Here is a 25,511-nt window from a genome sequence, read left to right on the forward strand (position 1 = left end):
TAGTGAACATTGAATTTTTGTTTTGCAGATGGCTCAGTGGCCTGACCACTTAGAAAGATGGCGTCTTCGGCAAAGTTTTTCAGTAGTACAAGGGCTAACATTATTCGAGTCAAGAGATTCAATATTTTCTCACCAGGTGGCACTAGTGGGCATTGAATTTTTGTTTTGCGAATAGCTCAGTGGCCTGACCACTTAGGAAGATGGCGTCTTCAACACAGTTTTTCAGTAGCACAAGGGATATCATTATTTGAGTCAAGAGATTTGATATTTTCTCACCAGGTAGCGCTAGTGAGCACTGAATTTTTGTTTTGCGGAAAACTCAATAGCCTGACCACTTAGAAAGCTGGCGTCTTTGGCAAAGTTGTTCAGTAGTACAAGGGCTAACATTATTTGAACCAAGAGATTCAATATCTTCTCACCAGGTGGCACTAGTGGGCATTGAATTTTTGTATTGCGAATAGCTCAGTGGCCTGACCACTTAGGAAGATGGCGTCTTCAACAAAGTTTTTCAGTAGCACAAGGGCTATCATTATTTGAGTCAAGAGATTTGATATTTTCTCACCAGGTTGCGCTAGTGAGCATTGAATTTTTGTTTTGCGGATAGCCCAGTAGCCTGACCTCTTAGAAAGATTGCGTCTTCGACAAAATTGTTCAGTAGTACAAGGGCTAACATTATTTGAGCCCAGAGATTCAATATTTTCTCACCAGGTGGCACTAGTGGGAATTGAATTTTTGTTTTGCGAATAGCTCAGTGGCCTGACCACTTAGGAAGATGGCGTCTTCAACAAAGTTTTTCAGTAGCACAAGGGCTATCATTATTTGAGTCAAGAGATTTGATATTTTCTCACCAGGTTGTGCTAGTGAGCATTGAATTTTTGTTTTGCGGATAGCGCAGTAGCCTGACCTCTTAGAAAGATTGCGTCTTCGACAAAATTCTTCAGTAGTACAAGGGCTAACATTATTTGAGCCCAGAGATTCAATATTTTCTCACCAGGTGGCACTAGTGGGAATTGAATTTTTGTTTTGCGAATAGCTCAGTGGCCTGACCACTTAGGAAGATGGCGTCTTCAACAAAGTTGTTCAGTAGCACAAGGGCTATCATTATTTGAGTCAAAAGATTCGATATTTCTTCACCAGGTGGCTCTAGTGAACATTGTATTTTTGTTTTGCAGATGGCTCAATGGCCTGACCACTTAGAAAGATGGCGTCTTCGGCAAAGTTTTTCAGTAGTACAAGGGCTAACATTATTTGAGCCCAGAGATTCAATATTTTCTCAACAGGTGACACTAGTGGACATTGAATTTTTGTTTTGCGAATAGCTCAGTGGCCTGACCACTTAGGAAGATGGGGTCTTCAACAAAGTTTTTCAGTAGCACAAGGGCTATCATTATTTGAGTCAAGAGATTTGATATTTTCTCACCAGGTAGCGCTAGTGAGCACTGAATTTTTGTTTTGCGGAAAACTCAATGGCCTGACCACTTAGAATGCTGGCGTCTTTGGCAAAGTTGTTCAGTAGTACAAGGGCTAACATTATTTGAACCAAGAGATTCAATATCTTCTCACCAGGTGGCACTAGTGGGCATTGAATTTTTGTATTGCGAATAGCTCAGTGGCCTGACCACTTAGGAAGATGGCGTCTTCAACAAAGTTTTTCAGTAGCACAAGGGCTATCATTATTTGAGTCAAGAGATTTGATATTTTCTCACCAGGTTGCGCTAGTGAGCATTGAATTTTTGTTTTGCGGATAGCCCAGTATCCTGACCTCTTAGAAAGATTGCGTCTTCGGCAAAATTGTTCAGTAGTACAAGGGCTAACATTATTTGAGCCCAGAGATTCAATATTTTCTCAACAGGTGACACTAGTGGACATTGAATTTTTGTTTTGCGAATAGCTCAGTGGCCTGACCACTTAGGAAGATGGGGTCTTCAACAAAGTTTTTCAGTAGCACAAGGGCTATCATTATTTGAGTCAAGAGATTTGATATTTTCTCACCAGGTAGCGCTAGTGAGCACTGAATTTTTGTTTTGCGGATAACACAGTAGCCTGCCCTCTTAGAAATATGGCGTATTCGGCAAAGTTGTTCAGTACACTCAGAAACACGGGTAGTCACAGAATTACTAAATTTTAGTCATTTATGACTATTTTCTATCTGCCTCTCTTTCATTATGCAGGGAATTTTATTCCTATTCATCAATTCGCCTGGGTTGAAGCATCGCTAAGCTTCAACCCAGGCGAAATGACATTTAGTGTAGAAATTCACACCAGAATGAAAGAGAGGCATACAGAAAATAGTAATTAATGCATAAACTTTAGTAATTCTGTGACTTGTTTTATTTCTGAGTGTAGTACAAGGGCTAACATTATATTAGCCAAAATTTTCAAGATTTTGCCACCAGTCGGCGCTACTGAGCATGTCATTTATATATCGGTACATATATTGAGATGGGAACCAGATGGCCGTAGCGGTAATCGCGCAGCTATTCAGCAAGACCAAGCTGAGGGTCGTGGGTTTGATTCCAACCGGTCGAAGATCTTTTCGGGTTGGAAATTTTCTCGACTTCCCAGGGCATAGAGTATCTTCGTACCTGCCACACGATATACACATGCAAAATTGGTCAATTGGCATAGGAAGCTCTCAGTTAATAACTGTGGAAGTGCTAATAAAAACACTAAGCTGAGAAGCAGGCTTTGTCCCAGTTGGGACGTAACGCCAGAAAGAAGAAGAATATATTGAGATGTTCGGTAGTCTCATCCGAATGGTTATTAAATTAATTAACTCATCACGCGTTGCAAAGAAGAATAAAGTATGTGTGAAATTATGAGAAAAATCCACGTGCTCTGCTGGGAATCGAACAGAGAGTCCTTGGTTTGTTAGACAAGCGCTGTACCACCTAAGCTACCGAGCCACTTTGTGACCTAATAACTTAAAAGGTTACATGTTTAGAATTCAAATCCCCACAGATCACGCAGACCCTTTTAATAACCCATATTCATCCATCTCACGTATACTACACACGAGAGAGCGAGAGGGATTTATATGGTGTTGAAACTGTTTGCCTATCATACCTACATCGCTTTCACAACAACTGTACGTGTTGTTCGCATTCAAGTGACGACATGACTACACTCTAAGAAGTCGTCAGATTTAATTCATTATCAAAAATATATAGCTTTTTTCCATATTGCTTTTCACTCAACATTCATATTAATATCATAAAGAGCGCTCAATATTTGTATCAGATAACTTATATCTGAATCATATATGGAAATGAGAATCAATGTAAATCGCATTCATATACCAATTCAGATACTATTTATTTTATGCGCATATTGAACGTATTAGATTCTCTAACAATATTCATATCATAGTAATATAATATAATATTATTCACAATATTTATTTTTATGGAATATTTCTAATGCAATAGACAAACAGTTATAATATTGCTCGAATCTGTTTTAATCGCCTTATTTTATCTGGGTACATTTATGCACATTATCAACTGTCGCTTCAGCCATGAAGTATATGTCCTCTGGGCGTTTAGTATTTACTTCTTTGTAAAGTGTTCTGCTACAATCTAAAATGAGAACATAAGGTTTACATCACTATTATGTTTTGAAATGAACGAGAAATTACTTCACATTCCGGATAAGTGCAATACAGGCGTCACGAAATGAGATGATTGTTGTTCAGACGGTTTGCACTTCATTGACTTTATTATTATCGATTTTTTTTTCCATATTAGACAATCATATAGCGTCTATCAGATTTTGTTATGAATGATGAAAACACACAGTCAGATGAAAATTGATAACTGATGCATACAATGTTCGATTGAATTTTATTTACGATGCATTAGGAAATCGTATAGCCATCATTGGATGTTTATAAAGTTAATCATATTTCAATCGTGGAATGTCTATGTGATTTTTCAGACAAATTGAATCGGATCATTTGGTTCAGTCTGCTACAGAGTGGCAGTACACTCTAGTATATATTGACGCAAACCATGTTGTTTTAAAAGTTGAAAAACATTAACAACAAAAAAAATGTTAATAGAACTAATGTTATTCGTCGAGCATTACGCAAAAGTTTTCATATATTTTTTTTTTAAATACTATCAACAAAATAATATTACTTTCTTACAGAGGTGATCATATATGTATTGGAAATACAGAAATTTGTTCCTCCGATTTTGGAATTTTTGGTTTCGGTATATTCTATAACTCCATAATTCTATAAGTCGATTATCCCTTGAACATCGGGCTATGGAGAGTCGACTGTATATTGAGATGTTCGGTAATCCGGGGACTTGAATTCGAAACTTGCAATAATCTAAGTTATTGAGTCACCAAGTGGCTACACTGATAGAAAAATCGTAGTATGTTCAAAAATGCAATCGTTCTTATCTTTACTATGCCATAAAATAGTAACCATGACAATGAAAATGGTTATATTTAATCAAATATTATGACGACAACCATAAGTTGGTAACTTTTCGAATAGTGGTGATTACCATGAAATGTAGTATACTACCAATGTAATGGATTTTACTAAGGTGGCGCAGATGATTGATGCGTGCCACTAGTCCTCTCTTTTATTCTTCCGCTGTTCTTATGCAGCGCAAATAGTGACGTCACTATTTGAGCTGCATAAGAACAGCGGGAGAATGAAAGAGAGAACTAATGGCACGCATCAATCATCTGCGCCACCTTAGTAAAATCCATTACATTGGTATACTACAGTGCTTTTGAAGACTCCATTTTTGCTGTAGCTTGTAAATCATCTATCGCGAATCATGTACTTCAATTTCTTTGATTACAATTGATTTTTCAACGAATTTCTTCGAAAGTGCGTCGGTAAGTAAATACGCATCTCATTTAAGAAATATAAAATTAATCTTTGCTCCATTTCTCAGGACCTCAAACTAAAAACAACGGTTGAGCCATGGGTTGAATTCCGCCGGTTTGTTCCGATACATCGGCGGAATTCAACCCATGACTCAACCCGGATGATAGTACCGTGGTGGCCGCGGATGGTTCCAGCGAAATAATTTATAAAAAAAACAGGTGGAGTGCAACGAACAGATGATCCGCGCCTTAAACGAGGTTCCATACATTCCGGTGGCACTGCAGGTAAGAATTATCTTTCGAGCTCGCAAATGTATGTAATTTCAACCAAGACTTTTCGCCTTTCAAGGAGACGGTGGCTAACCCAAGCTGCAGGAACACCGATGCATACACCGACGTGATCGAAATAAACTCCTTGATTGACCCACAAATGTCAGCAGATCTCATCCGGCACGATTGAAGACGCCGGCCACTACCAATCTCGCCGAGGGCTATCCAGCCGTGTGCCGTTCAACTTATTATCACAGTTGTCGATTGTGTATACATTCATTTTCAATGTAAATAAAATAAGCCAACAAAATCGCTGTTTCTTTTCGTATTGTTGACAGTTCATAGATAAAATAAACAATCTACCATGCGACAACAAAACTGTGGGCAATTTTACTATGCCTCCATGCTAATTATGAACAAAGACGTGGTAAATCTTACCACACTCACATTTATTGTCAAAACATAGTAAAATTCACAACGGTATAGTTTTGCCAATAAATTTTTATTTTCCGTTGAAATCAAGTAGTAACATATTTTTAAATGCAACCTCGATATGGTTGCCGTTACTATGTTTTTCATATCAGTGTAGGAAGTTTAGTTGGTAAAGCACTCGTCTAACATACAAGAGTCCTGGGTTCGAATTCCAGATGAGGACGAAATTTTTCTCATGATTTCACCCATAATTTATCCATCTATACCACGCGTAATGAGTAAAGTACAGTGGCAGAATCTCGAATCTCTTTTCTCAAATAATATTAGCCCTTGTGCCATTTACAACTTTGCCGAAGACGCCATTTTTCGAGGTGGTCGAGCTACTGAGTTATCTGCAAAACTAAAATGTCACGCTAACTAACACCAAAATCTCGAATCTTTTGGCTCAAATAATTTAAGCCCTTGTGCTACCGAATAACTTTGACGACGACGCCATCTATCTAAGTGGTCAGGCCATTAAGCTATCCGCAAAACAAAATGCAATGCTAACTAGCGCCACCCGGTGAGAAAATATCAAATGTCTTGGCTCAAATAATGATAGCCCTTGTACTCCTGAACAACTTTGCCGAAGATGCCCTCTTTCTAAGTGGTCAGGCGACTGAGCTATTCGCAAAACAAAAATTCAATGCCCACTAGTGCTACCTGGTGAGAAAATATTGAATCTCTTGGTTCAAATAATGTTAGCCCTTGTACTACTGAACAACTTTGCCAAAGACGCCAGCTTTCTAAGTGGTCAGGCCATTGAGTTTTCCGCAAAACAAAAATTCAGTGCTCACTAGCGCCACCTGGTGAGAAAATATCAAATCTCTTGACTCAAATAATGATAGCCCTTGTGCTATTGAACAACTTTGCCGAAGAAGCCTGACTACTGAGATATCCGCAAAAAAAATTTCATGCTCACTAGCATCACGTGGTGACAAAACCTCAAATCTCTTGGCAAAATTTCGAAACTTTTGGCTCACATAATGATAGCCCTAGTGCTACTGAAAAACTTTGTTGAAAGCGCCATCTATTTAAAAGGTCAGACTACAGGGCTAACCGCAGAACAAAAATTCAATGCCCACTAATACTCAAATACTGAATATCTTGGCTCAAATAATGTAATCCCTTGTACTACTGAACAACTTTGCCGAAGACGCAATCTTTCTAAGAGTTCAGGCTACTGGGCTATCCGCAGAACAAAAATTCAATGTTCACTAGAACTATCTGGTGAGAAAATATCGAATCTCTTGACTCAAATAATGATAGCCCTTGTGCTACTGAAAAACTTTGCCGAAGACGCCATCTTTCTAAGTGGTCAGACCATTGAGCCATCTGCAAAACAAAAATTCAATGTTCACTAGAGCCACCTCGTGAGAAAATATCGAATCTCTTGACTCGAATAATGTTAGCCTTTGTGCTACTGAACAATTTTGCCGAAGACGCAATCTTTCTAAGAGGTCAGGCTACTGGGCTATCCGCAAAACAAAAATTCAATGCTCACTAGCGCAACCTGGTGAGGAAATATCAAATCTCTTGTCTCAAATAATGATAGCCCTTGTGCTACTGAAAAACTTTGTTGAAGACGCCATCTTCCTAAGTGGTCAGGCCACTGAGCTGTAACGCAAAACAAAAATTCAATGCCCACTAGTGCCACCTGGTGAGAAAATATTGAATCTCTTGGTTCAAATAATGTTAGCACTTGTACTACTAAACAACTTTGCCAAAGACGCCATCTTCCTAAGTGGTCAGGCCATTGAGTTTTCCGCAAAACAAAAATTCAGTGCTCACTAGCGCTACCTGGTGAGAAAATATCAAATCTCTTGACTCAAATAATGATAGCCCTGAAAAACTGAAAAACTGCTATTGAAAAACTTTGTTGAAGACGCCATCTTCCTAAGTGGTCAGGCCACTGAGCCATCTGCAAAACAAAAATTCAATGTTCACTAGAGCCACCTGGTGAGAAAATATCGAATCTCTTGACTCAAATAATGATAGCCCTTGTGCTACTGAACAACTTTGTTGAAGACGCCATCTTCCTAAGTGGTCAGGCCATTGAGCCATCTGCAAAACAAAAAATCAATGCTCACTTGCGCTACCTGGTGAGAAAATATCGAATCTCTTGACTCGAATAATGATAGCCCTTGTACTACTGAAAAACTTTGCCGAAGACGCCATCTTTCTAAGTGGTCAGACCATTGAGCCATCTGCAAAACAAAAATTCAATGTTCACTAGAGCCACCTGGTAAGAAAATATTGAATCTCTTGACTCAAATAATGTTAGCCCTTGTACTACTGAACAACTTTGCCGAAGACGCCATCTTCCTAAGTGGTCAGGCCATTGAGCCATCTGCAAAACAAAAATTCAATGTTCACTAGAGCCACCTGGTAAGAAAATATTGAATCTCTTGACTCAAATAATGTTAGCCCTTGTACTACTGAACAACTTTGCCGAAGACGCCATCTTCCTAAGTTGTTAGGCCATTGAGCCATCTGCAAAACAAAAATTCAATGTTCACTAGAGCCACCTGGTGAGAAAATATCGAATCTCTTGACTCAAATAATGATAGCCCTTGTGCTACTGAACAACTTTGTTGAAGACGCCATCTTCCTAATTGGTCAGGCCACTGAGCCATCTGCAAAACAAAAAATCAGTGCTCACTAGCGCTACCTGGTGAGAAAATATCGAATCTCTTGACTCGAATAATGTTAGCCCTTGTACTACTGAAAAACTTTGCCGAAGACGACATCTTTCTAAGTGGTCAGACCTGGGAGGGAGAAACCAATACGAAATTTATGTACGTCAAAGTGAGCCGAGATTCTGCTGTCACGAACTGTCACTGTGAGCCCAGATCTAAAACAATGGACAAACATGATAAAAGCGCGTAATTGATTAAAGTGTATTTTTGCATTTTATCAAATGTGACAAAAAGTCGATTGAAAAGCTATTCATGCTTATTCAAAAGTAATGTCACAATAGCACCTTTTATCCTGATTGAATATAAATTGAACACTTTACACATTATTTTACTTTTTCCAATAAAAACGAAAATGAAATGCACAGAAAACTTTGGCCCTTTTTCCATGTTTGTCCAGAACGATCGAAGGAACACAACAAAAGAAAACTAGCGATTTTCATCAAGTCTGCCTTGATTGTCGTTGGCAAGCTGGAGTTTTCTTGCAATTCGACTGCAACTTTGTGTCATATTTCGTGTGTAGTATCGGTGCCTCCCTCCCAGGGTCAGACCATTGAGCCATCTGCAAAACAAAAATTCAATGTTCACTAGAGCCACCTGGTGAGAAAATATCGAATCTCTTGACTCAAATAATGATAGCCCTTGTACTACTGAACAACTTTGTTGAAGACGCCATCTTCCTAAGTGGTCAGGCCATTGAGCCATCTGCAAAACAAAAAATCAGTGCTCACTAGCGCTACCTGGTGAGAAAATATCGAATCTCTTGACTCAAATAATGTTAGCCCTTGTACTACTGAACAACTTTGTTGAAGACGCCATCTTCCTAAGTGGTCAGGCCACTGAGCTATTCGCAAAACAAAAATTCAATGCCCACTAGTGCCACCTGGTGAGAAAATATTGAATCTCTGGGCTCAAATAATGTTAGCCCTTGTACTACTGAACAATTTTGCCGAAGACGCAATCTTTCTAAGAGGTCAGGCTACTGGGCTATCCGCAAAACAAAAATTCAATGCTCACTAGCGCCACCTGGTGAGAAAATATTGAATCTCTTGGCTCAAATAATGATAGCCCTTGTGCTACTGAACAACTTTGTTGAAGACGCCATCTTCCTAAGTGGTCAGGCCACTGAGCTATTCGCAAAACAAAAATTCAATGCCCACTAGTGCCACCTGGTGAGAAAATATTGAATCTCTTGACTCAAATAATGTTAGCCCTTGTACTACTGAACAACTTTGCCGAAGACCCCATCTTCCTAAAAGGGTCAGGCCATTGAGCCATCTGCAAAACAAAAAATCAGTGCTCACTAGCGCTACCTGGTGAGAAAATATCGAATCTCTTGACTCGAATAATGTTAGCCCTTGTACTACTGAAAAACTTTGCCGAAGACGCCATCTTTCTAAGTGGTCAGACCATTGAGCCATCTGCAAAACAAAAATTCAATGTTCACTAGAGCCACCTGGTAAGAAAATATTGAATCTCTTGACTCAAATAATGATAGCCCTTGTGCTACTGAACAACTTTGTTGAAGACGCCATCTTCCTAAGTGGTCAGGCCATTGAGCCATCTGCAAAACAAAAATTCAATGTTCACTAGAGCCACCTGGTGAGAAAATATCGAATCTTTTGACTCAAATAATGATAGCCCTTGTGCTACTGAACAACTTTGTTGAAGACGCCATCTTCCTAAGTGGTCAGGCCACTGAGCTATTCGCAAAACAAAAATTCAATGCCCACTAGTGCCACCTGGTGAGAAAATATTGAATCTCTTGACTCAAATAATGTTAGCCCTTGTACTACTGAACAACTTTGCCGAAGACCCCATCTTCCTAAAAGGGTCAGGCCATTGAGCCATCTGCAAAACAAAAAATCAGTGCTCACTAGCGCTACCTGGTGAGAAAATATCGAATCTCTTGACTCGAATAATGTTAGCCCTTGTACTACTGAAAAACTTTGCCGAAGACGCCATCTTTCTAAGTGGTCAGACCATTGAGCCATCTGCAAAACAAAAATTCAATGTTCACTAGAGCCACCTGGTAAGAAAATATTGAATCTCTTGACTCAAATAATGATAGCCCTTGTGCTACTGAACAACTTTGTTGAAGACGCCATCTTCCTAAGTGGTCAGGCCACTGAGCTATTCGCAAAACAAAAATTCAATTCCCACTAGTGCCACCTGGTGAGAAAATATTGAATCTCTGGGCTCAAATAATGTTAGCCCTTGTACTACTGAACAATTTTGCCGAAGACGCAATCTTTCTAAGAGGTCAGGCTACTGGGCTATCCGCAAAACAAAAATTCAATGCTCACTAGCGCCACCTGGTGAGAAAATATTGAATCTCTTGGCTCAAATAATGATAGCCCTTGTGCTACTGAACAACTTCGCCGAAGACGCCATCTTTCTAAGTGGTTAGGCCATTGAGCTATCCGCAAAACAAAAATTCAGTGCTCACTAGCGCCGCCTGGTTCATATAGGGCGAATAGGAATAAGCGCCTCTGCTGGACTAGTTAGTTCTCAACTAAAAGGATGATCCTCATCTCCTCAATGTAAATCGTACTGAGTGCTGAAACTTCGCTGAAGATAATAATGTGCTACACCCCAAATTGATGAAATCTCATAAGCCCTGGGAAGAATTTTTGCTTTAAAATATTGAGGGTTTGAAAATATGAATTTTGCAAATATGTAATTCTAAAATATTACAAATGAACTTTAAAACTTCACTTTTTGCAAAAAATAAAATACTAAAATCACTAAGGTGAGCAAATACCTTTAAACTCTAATATGTGTTGCTTATCTTGACAGATAGGCCTATTTCGTCTGCGACTTACAGACTTCTTCAGTGTCGAGACGAAATAGGCCTATCTGTCAACATAAGCAACACATATTAGAGTTTAAAGGTATTTGCTCACCTTAGTGATTTTAGTATTTTATTTTTTGCAAAAAGTGAAGTGTTAAAGTTCATTTGTAGTTTTAAACATACTCTAATAATCCCTCCCAAAGTTTAATATAAAAAAGTGTAGTCTAAAATATTATTCAATTTTATAATATTGAAACAGGCTCAGATGCCTTAGATCGAATATCTTAAAAATACGTTTCTATTTTCTTAGCACATGATCTCCTTATTCGACCGGAATTAAAAAAAAAAAATTTCTTGCAGCCCAAAAAATAAATCTAGCGAATGAATTTTGGAATATGTTGTACTTGTTTCTCAGCTCATTCTTCTAAAATATCTTTCTTATAAATAATTAATTCTTTAAATGTTTCTTATAAATATTCAAGATTTAGGAATACGAATTTTTATAACTTTTTTTTTTGTCAAAAAAAAAACATCTGATGAAAGATATTGGGAATAATTTGTAGCTGTTTTTGCAGACCATATATGAATAAAACGATAAATAAACGTGGTTCTCTGATATTTGTCGACACATAGCTGCATATTGCTTTTGGAATAACAGTGATGTTTATGTTTACTCAACATCATGCAAGCAAACAAAACATTATTGTATTGAACAAAGTTTATATCAAGCATCTAAATCAATGATTGATTTGACAAAACTTCAACGTTGCTGATATTGCTGTTACTTTCACGCGATATGCGACTGCTTCAGGTCCGTCACACTCGGACTCAGATTGAGTACCACTTCTAGTACTGCATTTCGTCCCTCGGCAGTACAAAAGGTACCCAAGTTAGACAGATCGCAGTACACTTTTCACGGCATTCTAGATTACCTTATGAGCCATAAAATTTTGGGCAACTGTAAGGGACATGGAGGTCTTTAATTTGTCTTTGACTGCTTCTTATCAAATTTTCATTCATAAAATGAACGATCATCAGATTCGAAACGACTTGTAAATTGGACTATTCAATGTTACATAAACAAGACAGACATTTCATATGAAAATATATTGCTTTCAGTCCCTTGTACCGCGACTAATCTACAAATAACAGCGCGCTGCGTATTCAAAGATTATCTGATAGATGCGTAATGTTTCAAACATGATTCTATGTATATTGCTACGAGTCGAGCCGCGTCGCGATTTGGTTGTGCGTCATCTGGTTTGGTGACGATCTGACGATAGCATCCTGCATTCTACATGATTCGGCCCTGCCTGTTTCAGGCGTGTGTGGCAGCGTTACTTCTCAAATGACGTTTCTCCATCCGCACGGCAGCTGGCTGGAAAAATATGTCGCTGCTAAGTGGGGTCACGCCAAATTTTTCAAAAATTTGGTGCAAAAATGCTCAAATTAGGGCCCCCGACTATGCCTATGACCTGCAGGGGAATATGAGGGTGCAGGATATACAAAAATATGGGTATATTTTTGGTTTATAAGCTTAGAATGAGAGGGTGAAAAAATCATTCATTTCAATACACTGATCCGTATACGCACGCGTTACGCGTTCAAGTTTTTGAACCAATTTGTGGAAAATTGGGGAAAACCCTTGGGAAAAACGTTCATATTTTCAATTTATCACCTGAATCCAGTTAGTTATCCTTTATTTAGTAATTGAAAATATTTTGTAAATTTATATCCAGCCCAGTCGTTCCATATTTAGGCACATTTCCACGGTACTAAAGTATCAAATTTTCCGGGAAAATCGAGAACTGATTTTCCGGAAAATACCTCAGTGACAATGTTTGAGATCATTTAAACCTTTCTGAGTAAAAAAAAGTGTATGTCACCGCTTTAAATTTCCTGAAAATCACTCAAATACCTAATTGGTGGTAAAATTTTCCCGACTTTGCTTGTTTCGCCGAAGTAAGCTGGAAAAACGAGGGAAAATTCTGGAAAAGTTTTTTCCACGATTTGAAGGAAACATGATCCCTCGTAGCGTGAAAGGTTTTATATGACCCAATTCGGCCAGGTTTAAGCAGCCCAATGGTCTAAAGTCAGCATAACGCCTTCGCTCCCATACAAATTTCAAATCGCTCAAACCCATTAGACGATCGCCTTAAGTAAAAAAAAGTCTAAAAGTTCAATGCCAACAAAATCAGCCTTTTGTATGGCTTATTTTAGTAACAATTCTTGTTCAAAAATACCTTTAATATTCATTCCATTCTTGGCACACCATTAACAGTCTCGCAAAGTGCTTCCTTCTCGGATACCTATATCCTACCTTCAAAGACATCATACGTGCTTATTCTGCGCGGCGTGTGAGCCGAGACGAGTCGCTCTCACCGCGAGTGACGTGAGACGAGTAATGTTAATCAAATGGGAGCGAGTCGACAATTGTCACCTCATTCGACTCGTGTCACCTCACACGCCGCGCAGAATAGGCACGATCATAGTCTCATGTGTCATAAAACAGTACACATATAGCCACAGCCATATCAACGAACGTAGACCATCAACCGGTTCTATCTTTGTTTTATTGCAGCACGTGAGATACCGGCTCTGTCCACAACGTGCGGGGAAGTAAAATGTGAAGAGTCCCCATGAGAAAAGTGTTCCAATCCGTTGAAGAGCTAGTACCTAGAGTGATAAGGGAAGATAGAACGACGGAGGGCAAGAAGCAGAAGTTTCTAAGGGGGGCCAAGCAGTGAAAAATAAATGTTCTTCGTGCGTGTGTGTCGGGAATTCCATTTTCCCAACGTTTGAAAGTGTTCCTCATTGTTGTGATCCCACCGAAGCCTAGGGGTAGTATTCAACCTGCTACTAAACAATACATCATAGAAGAACAGCTGCGTGAGTTGGAGCAGCATACCCAGAAAAAACTGCACCATGGATGGAACAACCACGATGACAACGGAAGCCAACCCGGCGGGAAACGCCAATTTGCCGACCTCGACCGTACTTCTGCCGGATGATGTACTCGAAAAGCTCTACCAGAGTTACGCACTCAAGCAGAAGCGTGTAGCTTTCGGGTGCTATCTGGCGGCCTCGATGCTGTTTGATTTATGGGCCATCCTGGTGCCGCAAGGTCAGAGCTGGGAAGCCATAGGTGAGTATCGGCTAGTGCAGAGTGGATGTCGATGAATGGGGGACATCGAAAACGCGTTCAGCTCATAAATAAATGATAAAAGTTCTTGTTAACCATATATGCGGATATCTTTTTAAACTTCGTAAGACAGCAGTTTAAGAACCACGACAGTTCAGATTGATTGCAATATGAATTGAGTTCACCTATTTATGAAAAAAAAACCCAATTTAATAATCTTAAATTTAATACCATGCCCACTCGGTTATGGATCCCTTTGGCGTTCAGTACCAAATTTCTATAATATGCGACGCATTGCCAACTTTCGCCAAATCAGTGCAGCAGAAATGCTTTGAATTGAAATTTCTTGATTTTGCGTTCTAGTTTATAAAATGTCACAATATTATTCAAAATGTGGAAAATTATTCATAAAGGCTGGACTCGGAAAAAATGAGACACACAAAAATGATCACCAAACATTCATTTTGAATCGGATACTTCTCAAGTGTTCAGGGATTTTATAACTATACATTGGCAATGTTTTGGCATAATTTATTTATTGAGTTTCCTCCTCCAAGCTGAATGCTCGTATATTTCTCCTTATTTTGTACAACACCCTTGGTTTTGCGAATGTCCCAGGAATCTGACCACTTAGAAAGATGACGTCTTCGGCAAAATTGTTCAGTAGCTCAAGGGCTATCATTATTTGAACAAAGAAATAATATATTTTTCCACCAGGTGGCACTAGTGAGCATGAAACAAAAACAAAACAAAAGTTTCATGCTCTGTAGCGCCACCTAGTGGCAACATTTTGAATCAGCCTGATCAAATAATGATAGTCCTTAACTTACTGAACAACTTTACCGAAGACGCCATCCTTCTTAATGGTCACGATCCTGAAATATCTGCGAAACAAAAGTAAAACTTCCATGCCTACTAGTGCCACCTAGCGGTCAAATTCCGAATTATATGAGGTACTATTAGATAGCGTCAGAACAACTTTACTGAAGACTCTAAATTATCTAAATTTTGCAATATACCGATTTCAAACTGTGGTTTACTCGAACCGTGTGGGCTTCGTGGCCGTGCGGTTAGTGTTACCAAGCATTTAGCCGCATCGCGTCAAGGAGTGTGGGTTTGATTCCCGCTTCAGGCCGGAAAACTTTTCGTCAGAAATGTATTTCGACTGTACCACTGGGCGTTGCATGCTAGTCCGTTGTCTAGTGTGGTGCTTCCTTCAAAGGACAAATCGTCCACTGGAAGCATTAACGTGTCGGTGTCTTAAAAAAATCGTATATAGTGCGTTCATTACTATGCAACTTCCGCGTACATTTGTTGATTTTACCGCATTATAAAGGACCTGTTGAGTATTGCTGTTAAAAAGATTCTTGAGGAATACATTTAGGTTTGGTGTCGATAGATATCTTTATTGCAAAATGGTAGCATATAAATCACAACTGTTGTACAAAGTACAACAGCGCGACAGCCCGAAGATTAACACTGCTCATGAGATCTTGGGCGAGGCTTTGCTGATTTATCCCAGTTTTTCTTCAAAGCTTCATCGGTTTTGAATGTTTTTTCGTTTCTCTTCAACTTCTCCATTATCGCCCAAAACTATCCGATCGGACGAAGTTCTGGTGCTTTTGGCGGGTTCGCCTCTGTTGCGATTGGAAATTCCGGAGTTCTTTCAGCAGAAAACACGTCCCGATATGTGTGTTAAGCAGCTTAAACCTAAAAAGTATTTTATTTAATTTAGGATCAGTTTACAAACAGTTTTGCCTTAATTGTACTTACAATTCAGTCTCCGACAAATACTTTTCCAATTCACAACTTGTTCTCACGTTTCTGAATTCTTCAATCTGTAAATTCACGCTTTTATTTAATTAGTTCATAAGACATATTATATAGTAATTCAACTTACAGTGTAAATAGAAATATTGGTAATAAACTTCGTAATTTATCTAAATCAATTTCAATATAATAGCCAACCAATCAACTTTTGCTTATCACCGTTGTTATCAATCTATGACATCTCTTATCAGCTTGCCCGTTATCATCCCAAACGTCAATCCACGCTTGGGCCAAAAATGGCTCATAATGGCTCTTGGCAGGGGTGTCCTTTACGAGGGGCTGTTGCGGTGAACATCCTCCCGGCCGTGTCGCACCAACATCCGGATGGTCGTCACCAGAACTTGCCACGTCTAGCACAGCCAACTTCGTAGCAGGTCTCTTCAATACACCACTTGATGTCTGCACTTCCGCTCTGCGCGTTATTCCATCCTTTCCCGGAATCGTATGGACTACTCGCCCTCGTATCCACCGATTCCTGACATTTTCATCCGCTACGTAGACAAGATCTCCTATCTCTATCGGTTTTACGTCTTGGAACCACTTAGTCCGGCGTATGATGGTTGGTAAGTATTCTACAACCCAACGTCGCCAGAAGTTGTCCAAAGTGTGCTTCACTAAATTCCAGCTGTTCTTCAGCGCCATTATCTCCGTAGGGAATCTCCGGCTCTTGCACGCCATTTGAGCTCAACAGCAGAAAGTGATTAGGAGTCAGTGATTCACAGTCAGCCGTCTCCAGCGGGATAAACGTAAGTGGTCGGGAATTAATCATGCTTTCTGCCTCAGCCAAAACGGTAGCAAACGATTCATCGTCCAATTTTCGTTCAACGGGAACACACCCTAGTGCAGATTTCACGGCGCGAACCATCCTTTCCCAGCAGCCTCCCATATGAGGAGCGGCAGGAGGGTTGAACCTCCACTGTGTTTGGGCATTCGTGAATGTGCTGCCTAATTCAGTATAAAGCTTGCTGATTTCAGTTTGTAGATCTCGATTAGCTCCTACAAAATTTGTCCCATTATCGGAGTAAACTTCCTGGGGGGCTCCTCGCCTTGCTATAAATCTTCGAAAAGCTTTCTTGCACGCATCAGTGGACATGTTGGTGACCACCTCAAGATGTATAGCCCGAATCGTAAGGCAGGTAAAAAGACAAACCCATCGTTTCGCTACACTTCGTCCAATCTTCACTAAATAAGGCCCAAATAGGTCTACGCCAACGTACGTGAACGGGCGTACATATGGCTGTAATCGCACTGCTGGAAGCGGGCCCATTTTTGGAGCAATAGGCGTTGACTTGTACACACGACACCACATGCAACGTTTTCTAGCTAGGCGAACTTCTACACGCAAACGAGGCACGTGGAATCTTTGACGTACTTCATTAACTACGGTTTCATCATTTGCATGGCTGTACTTCCGGTGGTAGAAGTCCAACAATAAATCTGTTATTCGATGATTTCTGGGAAGAATAATTGGGAACTTCGTATCGTAGACCAATGCGTGTGCATTAGCAGCTCTACTGCCAACTCGCAATACTCCGAATTCATCTGCGAATGGTGACTGCTTCCAAATACTGCTAGATAATTATATTTTCTTCTGGCACGCCGTACTAAGTTCCAGATTACGCTTCAAAACTGCAGTTTCGTTCGGGAATGCTTCATTCTGTGCGATCAACCACAACGTCCGCTCTGCTTTTCGTAAATCCTTGCTTGTCACCCCAACAGTATCTGCAGACCTGGCACTTTTGACTGCGCGTAGGTTATCAACGAAGTGGTGGACGTACGCTACCGCGCGCAGCATTCTATCGTATCGAGAAAACCTTTCCACGTCCACTATTGGCAGTCTGACTTGATGGCTGCACACGTACGTTTCTCGCAATTCGCTGTTGCTTTCATCACTGTTGTCTTCTGGAACCGTCGACCAATTCGTTTGATTGCTGTACAGGAATTCTGGTCCTTGGAACCAGCGGCTATCTGTATTGCATGAAGGGCCTTTCCCCCACTTGGTAGCTTCATCAGCTACGTTGAGCTTTGTGGAGATCCACCGCCATTCATCGACCTTTGAAAGGCTCAATATTTCGTCTACTCTGAAGGCGACAAATTGACGATACCGTCGTGTATCCGATTTGATCCACGAACACACCGTAGACGAGTCACTCCAAAAATGGGTTCTTTGAATCGTTAACGAGTGATTCTCCTCAACCGTCTTTCGCAAGCGTGCTCCTAGCAACGCTGCCATCAATTCCAGCCGTGGTATCGAAATTTCTCGAAGCGGTGCGACCTTCGTTTTCGACGAAACAAGCGCTATTCTGATTTGACCGTGGTCTATGATGCGGAAATAAGCTACGGCTGCGTAAGCCTGAGCGCTAGCATCTACAAACACATGTAGCTCCACGTTTTTGTAGCTCTCTGGGTCGTATCCCGGAAAATAGCACCGAGGGATACGCAGTCCGTCCATCTGCTTGAGTACCGCTATCCACTCCATCCATCGTTCAGCAATCTCCGGTGGAATTTGATTATCCCAGTCAGTTTTTGTCCGCCACACGTCCTGGATTATAACTTTCCCTTGAATTACGAACGACGCAATCAATCCCAACGGATCGTAGATGCTCATAACCAAACGCAACATTTCTCTTTTAGTTGGAATCGCGGTGTCCTCCAGTAGGTTACGCACTTTCTCCCAAGACTGTATCAAAAACGTAAACACATCGTCTTCTTGCATCCACGCCATTCCCAACACCCGCTCGAATGCAATATTCTGTTCCGATAGCATGTTTTTCGCTGGCTTCCGATTAGCTTCGCTTAGCTTCTCGAGCACGGTGCTATCGCTAGACATCCAATTGCGGATATGGAATCCCGCACGCTTATGTACCTCTATCATTTCCATTGCAACTTGAACTGCTTCCTCTGCCGTATCAAAACTGTCCACGTAATCGTCTATGTAGTGCCGTTTTTAACGGCCACTGCTCCTCGTGGAAATACTGCTTCTTGTTCGTCCGCATTCATATTCTTGATATACTGCGCGTGAGCGGGCGAGCAAGCCGCTCCGAATATCGCTACGTCGGATACCATGGTGCTCATCGGCAGCTCTGGGGAGTCTCTGTAAGGGAACAACAGCGCACTACGATCCTCCTTGCGAATCGATATTTGCAGGAACATTTCTCTAATGTCTGCGGACACTGCTACTTGCCGCTCCCGGTATGGAAACATTACGGATAATAGCGGTGTTAGAAGATCCGGGCCCTTGAGCAACATGGAGTTCAACGATGTGCCGTCAACCTTTGCTGCTGCATCCCAGATCACGCGAACTTTTCCAGGCTTCTTCTCGTTAATAACGATTCCAATCGGCAGGTACCATGTACGGCGAAGATCGTATTCATCAAGTTCATCCGCCGTTGCTTGGTGGATATAGCCCTTGGTCTTGAAGTCCGCTATTTGCATACGAAAGCTGTCGTAAAGCAATGGATCTTGTTGTAAACGCTTTTCGAGACACTTGAACCGTTTCTCGGCCATCGGTCGACTGTCTGGGAATTCCACGTAGCCATGTTTCCAGAGCAGGCCCGTCTCGTACTTATTGTTGCTCAGCCGCCGCGTTGTCGCTTCTAGGATCCGATAGGAACGTTCCTCCTCGACGCCTTTCACCGCTGGCACCACCGCTACACCTAAGCTCTCTACGTCGAAAAAATGGCGAACGTATTCATGTAGATCTGCGTCTGTTGACTCTGCATGAATGTGGAGTTGTCTATGCATCGTAGGCTTTGCAGGCTACCATTTATTGTCCATCCAATTCGGGTATTCGTTGCAATCGGATCAGTCAATTTGCCCTCACGTAGTTTCAACGTAGCTAATAAATGCGAATTGCTCTGTCCAATCAAGATTCCCGGTACAGCGGAGCGGAAACTCTTGACCGGCAGTTTGCTGAGGTGTGCAAACCGTGTTGAAAGATCAGCATAATTCGTTGTCTGTTGTGGCAAGCCAAGATTCTCAACGGTATATACTTCGGACAATCTGTGTCGTTTACTGCCACCTGCTTCGGATATCTCCATCATGACGACTTCTGTTCCAGCAATCGTCTTGTTGATGCCTCCAGTCCATTCGATACGCAACGTCTCCGTCTCTCCTCTGGCTCCAAGAGCATCTGCTATTGACCTTTCCACGAGTGTCACCGACGATCCATCATCTAGGAATGCGTAGGTGTCGAGCTGCCCCTTTGTTCCATACAAAGTGACTGGTAGGATATGAAAGAGTGTGGAAGACGACAATTGACGATGAACTGTTACAACGGCATTGGTCGTCTTAGTTGCCGCTGGTGGATCGAAATGGAGCAGACGGTGATGTCGCTTAGGACAGTCATTAATTCCACAAACTTCCCCTTTGCATGGCCAACGCGCGTGGGATGTGAGACAACGAGCACAACGCCTGTGTGACTTTACGGCTTTCCATCTGCCATCTAAGTCGAGACCTTTAAACGAGGTGCAGCTCTCGATTTGGTGATTGTCAACGTTGCAAACGGCGCAAAATCTGCTGTTGTTCTTGCTGACATCCTTTTCCTTTTGTTTCCCACCATTTGTTCCAACTTTCTCTGCGTTTTCTCGCAAAGTTGCTTTGGGCTGGTCCGTGGAAATATGGGTGTTGACAAACGATTTTTCTTTCTGTCGATTTCGCTCCTCCTTTGCAGGTTTTTGCGTCACGTTGACGAGCTGAGTGACGCCACTCGCTGCTGATGATACTTTCGCCATGTAGTCGCTGAACACGTTTAGATCTACTACCGGAACTTGTTCTTGGTAGAGCGCCCAGCTAAACTTGACTGTTGCGGGTAGTTTGTCAACCAACGCTTGAAGAAGGATTGGATTCGCCAGATGCCGCTCTAGGCCAACTGCTTTTAGGTGCCCACAGAGATTCTGGATTACCAGTCCAAAGCTGACCAGAGTTTCCAACCGATCCGGTTGGAGTTGCCCGAACCTTGGCGATCATGTTGTTCACAATCTGTTCCGGGCGGCCGTATAGCTGCTGCAAAGTAGACAAGACCTGAGGTACTGTCGACGGGTAAAAGTAAAAAGCTGCTGACAGAGTCCTTAGCACTACCTCTCAGACTGCGCTGCAACCGCAAAAGGTTCTCCGAGTTGCTGTACCCACAAGTTTCCGTTGAATGTTGGTAACTACTTATAAACAGCGGCCAATCGATCGGATCCCCGGAGAAAATAGGAAGCTCTTTGGTCACAACCTGTCGAGCCGCTAACTGCTGAGGCGAGGGCCGAGGCCGCTTGCATGAGGCGGTACCAGAAACTGAGACGGCTGTTGCGGAGGGATATTTGAACCGGAAGAAATCATATTCGAAACACAGTGAATAGGAGGATTCATATTGATCATCCCACCAACAGTCTGTCTCGATAACGGAGCGAATTCTTGGCCGTCTTCCGACAGAACATTATTGACCGATACCCAAGGAGGGGGTGGAGGAAAACAGGGGTTTAACTCACTAGCGGAAGATAATTCTGTGCCCAACGTGTTTGATTCCAACCACGACGCTGGGGGCGGAGGTAACGGGGGAGAACTGCCGCTGTCCGTTGAACGATCTACATTGCGACTGATGATCTGTTCCACCTGGTCGTGCAAATCCCAACATTCCTTTTCGGCCTCTCTCCACCGCCGTACGGCTTACTGTTCGCTTCGACGAGCCGCTTCAAGTTGATCATGCAATTGATGTTCCATCTCGCGTGAGCACTGGATTTCATTCTCCAGTTCGGCTAGTTGAAGCCGAAGCGCTTCGCATTCTCGCTCGCTTCGAATGAGTTGGGCCCGCAAATCTGCTTCCGATTTGCGCGTACGTTCTTTCTCCTCGACGAGCTGCGTTTCCAGGGTCTCAATCTTATCTTTTAGTGCGGTTTTCTCTAAATCATGGTGTTCGATCTGAGCGCGCAAATCTTTCTCCGATTCATGAACTCGTCTCAGCTCATCAGCGTGCTGTTTTTCCAAACTGCAGATTTGGTGAACCAGTTCCATCTTACACTGAACGAAATCTCCCGCCATCAATTGAATGATTTTTGCCTCATCTAAGCCCCATACCTATTTTCAGACACAAACAAGATGATTTTCATCGCTGTCAAAATCATTTGTTTACAAATAGCATCGTATGAAAATCATCCAGTCGAAAAATGATTCATATTGAAGTAAAATATGTTTAAAATTGAATGATTATCACACACACATGTAAACAAACCCCATTGCATTCTATTTCGTGATTTAAAAGAAATCTAATTGAAAATAAGTAATCAGCCATTGTGGTTTCCACAAGTCATCATTTATTTTGATGATAATAGGCAACATAGAAAATCAATCAACAATTCACGGGACTAATGAGCCCGCCTTTAATATAGCTGTTTGAAGCATTCTGGAAGTGTCCACATTATCCACTCCAATATCCCTGGATCGAACCAGGATTATCGGTTCTTGGTCACCTTGAAAATAATTAACAAATTACAAGTAAATATACTTCCGAATGCTTCTATCAAAATGAGCAATTACCTGCGAAATCCGAGAAGAAATGCTAAGTTCCGCTGCTGCCGCCATGTTTTTGTTTAGATTGACAAGGATGATTTCAAGTCAAGGATCATTTGCTATCCGAATGAAAGTTTTAGACTATAATGAATGATTTTTGATTTGGGGCATGGAAGAAATTAATATCCCTCATAAGCCGCATGTTACTCATTTGTGTTGTTAAAGTTCAACTATCAACACATTGTCAGACAGATGTATACTGAAAGTCATTCATAAAATTGGATGATTTTTGTTCGGCAGTCGGTGGGTGCATCATATTGTTTAAAAAATCATTCAAAACGAGTATATGCAGATTTGTAGCCATGTGAATTACAAATCATTCAATTAGTGGTAGGAGCTTTTGTTCAGTGTACGCTTTCGCCGCGTGTCCTTGTCCGTCCTGTGTTTCACCATCAACTCGTGGACGACCCTAGTTCCACTTCGGATTGTTGTTGATGTAGTAGAGCATTCTGCTTTCGCAGCTCGCCGGTTTCAGCACTCCAGCGTTTGTAGCAGTGCCCACCAAAACGATTGATCTTCGGGATCGCGCCGGTTGGCGGCATCTCTTCCAGCTTCAGGATGTCTTCATAGGGCTGTAGGTCGACAAGAGGCAAATTAGACGGATTTTGACTCGGATCACACTTGTTCAGATTCAATCCGACGGCTCCCTCCGCGAAATCCTCCGAATCTTCAATTGTGATGCTTTCAACGGTTTGTAGGATCGATCTCACCTCTGATCCCGTGTTCGCCATAGGTTCACCACCGAGTGGAGGCGACTCGTTTGCTGTTCTCGGGGGCGTCGAAGAGGGGTGTACTCCCTGCGCGTTTACCAGACTGCCTCGTCCGGATGACCAGAATTCGCTGACGTTGAGGCTTGTTGTTTGTTGAACGGTGTCTCCACAACCGACAACGCCCGACCCCGTCTGCCGAATCTATGACAAAAGGTCGAAAGACAAAAGGTCGAAAGGACAGAAGGTCGAAAGACAAATGGTCGAAAGGACAAAAGGTCGAAGAACAAAAAATAAGTGACAAAAGGTCGAAAATATATTTTCAAAGAAGGAAAAATCTCCCACCAAGCAAATCATGTTCGACTTTTGTCCTTTCGACATTTTGTCTTTCGACCTTTTGTCCTTTCGACGTTTTGTCTTTCGACCTTTTGTCCATAAACCCCGTCTGCCTTACCCAATCTTCCGTGCACTGTATTGAGTTCTGGCTGCTTCGCATACTACGCACACTTCTCTCCTCGTCATGATCCTGCCGACTCAGCAATGCGTGCCTCCGAGCGATGAATTGTTTTTCACGCTTCCAACTTTTCTCGAAGTTCTCGTTCACGAAGCTCTCGTTCCATCTCAATCCGTTACGGCTGAGATCCTCCATTAGCTTTTTCTCATCAGCCATAAGCAGAAGCTCTCTCTCTAATCTCGCCCTACGAGTGCTCGACGAACTCGAAATGCCGCTAATTACGCTCGCGTTGCTGCGGTACGGAATCCCCACCCGGCATACATTTCCCACACACGAAGCTTATGGTACGTACCGTGGTCGTGCTGACGTTTGCACAGGAGAAATGGAACTAGATACTGCACTTCTGGCACTGTACCATATACTGCTCCGAGTTGTTCGGCCGGTTGCAGCCGCCGCAATCACGTAATTCGCCTCCGTCCTTATCCATCATAGATGGGATGAATGAATTCCTCGATGAATGACTCGACTCCCTATCATCACCACCAACGTTGGGGCTAGCATTCGCCTGCTGCGCCCTTGTCTGTGACCGGGTTTGTCGCACGTTGGCTGTGAACTCATCGTGTACCGGATGAATTCTTTAAGAATTATTGCGATTGGAAATTCCGGAGTTCTTTCAGCAGAAAACACGTTCCGATATGCGTGTTAAGCAGCTTAAACCTAAAAGTATTTTATATAATTTAGGATCAGTTTTACAAACAGTTTTGCCTTAATTATACTTACAATTCAGTCTCCGACAAATACTTTTCCAATTCACAACTTGTTCACACATTTCTTAATTCTTTAATCTGTAAATTCACGCTTTTATTTAACTAGTTCATAAGACATTTTATATAGTAATTCAACTTACAGTGTAAATATAAATATTGGTAATAAATCTCGTAATTTATTCAAATCAATTTCAATATAATAGCCAACCAATCAACTTTTGCTTATCACCGTTGTTATCAATCTATGACATCTCTTATCAGCTTGCCCGTTATCATCCCAAACGTCAATCCACGCTTCGGCCAAAATGGCTCATAATGGCTCTTGGCAGGTGTCCTTTACGAGGGGCTGTTGCGGTGAACAGCCTCCTTCGGGACCACATTCAATCCCTCGTATTCCAATTCACTATTGCTTGGCCATAGGACACCATATAGGCTTGGCGTTATGGCACGAAGCGAAATCCGTCTAGAACAGCGTGGGACCACGGGGAGGGCGGAGGAAGCATTCCTCTCGATAACTCTGCCCGTTTATGGTGCCGGTTGTAACGAACGGCTTGCTGTACCTTCCACACTCGCAGATCGCCTGCCACACAGGTATTCTTTCGCGAATTTGTCCATCTTTCGTCTTCCCGGAACCTCCATGCGGGAAGGTATCGATAAAAAAATCGAGGCCAATTTGGGGAACTAACCCAAATCTATTGAATATTTCGACTCTTTTAGGACTTTATTCAAGCACATCCTTTAACGTACACATGTGAATCCATGCTTTAAAGAATTGCATGGAGGGTTTTTAATTTGGAATCTTCCCAAGAAGATTTCGGCCAAATTCTCAATGCACTCTTCAAAAGATCATAGTAGAATATTGCTTTTTTGTGATGCGTCATTTGTGGGTCAACCTGCCAAGTATACCTGTCGATTCATTCTGATAACTTTAACAGGTTTTCCTAAACGTGTAAACCAGAATTGGTGCTAGTGTGACT

The 25,511-nt window shown here is 41.7% G+C and overlaps 1 protein-coding gene across 3 annotated transcripts in view; it reads left to right on the plus strand.

Moving 5' to 3' along the window:
• The window catches only part of LOC5571858 (adenylate cyclase type 3), a 210,622-nt gene that overhangs the window by 71,019 nt on the left and 114,092 nt on the right, over window positions 1–25,511 (plus strand). For all 3 annotated transcript variants that reach the window (XM_021847233.1, XM_021847234.1, XM_021847232.1), the window contains one exon: window positions 13,664–14,227. The gene's annotated coding sequence lies outside the window, so the exon portion shown is untranslated. The remainder of the gene's footprint in view (window positions 1–13,663; window positions 14,228–25,511) is intronic.

The sequence above is a fragment of the Aedes aegypti genome, chromosome 2, assembly GCF_002204515.2.
Source record: "Aedes aegypti strain LVP_AGWG chromosome 2, AaegL5.0 Primary Assembly, whole genome shotgun sequence".
Classification (NCBI taxonomy): Eukaryota; Metazoa; Arthropoda; class Insecta; order Diptera; family Culicidae; genus Aedes; species Aedes aegypti.